The sequence below is a fragment of the Cavia porcellus genome, unplaced genomic scaffold (genome assembly GCF_034190915.1).
Source record: "Cavia porcellus strain 051 isolate PalLab524CR breed Dunkin Hartley unplaced genomic scaffold, mCavPor4.1 scaffold_301, whole genome shotgun sequence".
Taxonomy (NCBI): domain Eukaryota; kingdom Metazoa; phylum Chordata; class Mammalia; order Rodentia; family Caviidae; genus Cavia; species Cavia porcellus.
In genome coordinates, this window is record NW_026947784.1 from 140,001 (window position 1) to 141,071 (window position 1,071).

The window sequence follows — 1,071 nt, forward strand, 5'->3', positions numbered from 1 at the left end:
AAATGGTATCAACAGATGGGTGACAGATGCATGAACAAGCCACACTTGGTTGGTTCATCCCCACAAGAGTGTGTGGTGAATCCACCACCAATAAGAAGCAGCACAGGGGGAGCCCAGTACAGAGATGCTGCTTGAAGGAGACCAACCAAGAGCAGTGAGACTGAACAGGCTCAGAGCCATCACTGCTAGGAAAGGCAAACTACTCAGCAGGTACACAAAACCCATGGTATGTTTGGGATTGGAGGACAGGAAGTGAAAGCAGTGGCTAGGAGACAAGTTCTCCAATAGTGATGCTCATGTGTCCATCATCAGCACGTGGTGATGATGTCCACAGCCTTGCAAAGCCTCCCCTTGCACTCACCACCTGCTGTCTGTCCTTACACAATGTCAGAGTACAGAGCACTATAGTGTGTGGCTGAGGGAAACATCTAAGGATGAATAAGTGATCACTCATAGGCATGTGAGTGTATAACTTGCTATGAATTCTCGTGCCAGGTCCACCTGCAGCTCGCTCACCAGCTCTGGCCCCAGAGGAAGAGCCGGTTCCTGGATTCAGTTCTCCACCAGCTGCAGAGCTGGACCTCCTGGTGGCTCTCCAGCAGGAGTCATCTCTTGAGGTCTACCTGCAGGGAACCCTTGACCCACACCTGCCATTCCACTCTCTTACAGATTTACTTATCAGTGTATTCATTGCTACCCTTATTTCCCAGAGGAATGGCAGTGATGGAACTAATATAAATAAGGTTTTAGATTTCAATCCTGTTTAAAATAATCAGCCTGGAAGCATTCTGTGTATTCTCAATGTTTTGAAAATTTCATCACTGTGCACTTCCAGAACATTTTCCTCCTCAATTTTTTACAGAAAGGTGTTTCCTTTTTTTCACCATCCTGCTCCATCCCAGCCACCACTCATCTTAGGTCCTCATAATTTACCTCTGCTACATTTTCCACATCAATGCCATCAAGTTTCTCTTCAGCCAGAGGGTGCTGGATGTGACTTTTTAATGTTGCTTTTTTGTGATAAGGCAGAATCTTAAGCTAATGTCCTTGGTTAGTCAATCACAGATTCAG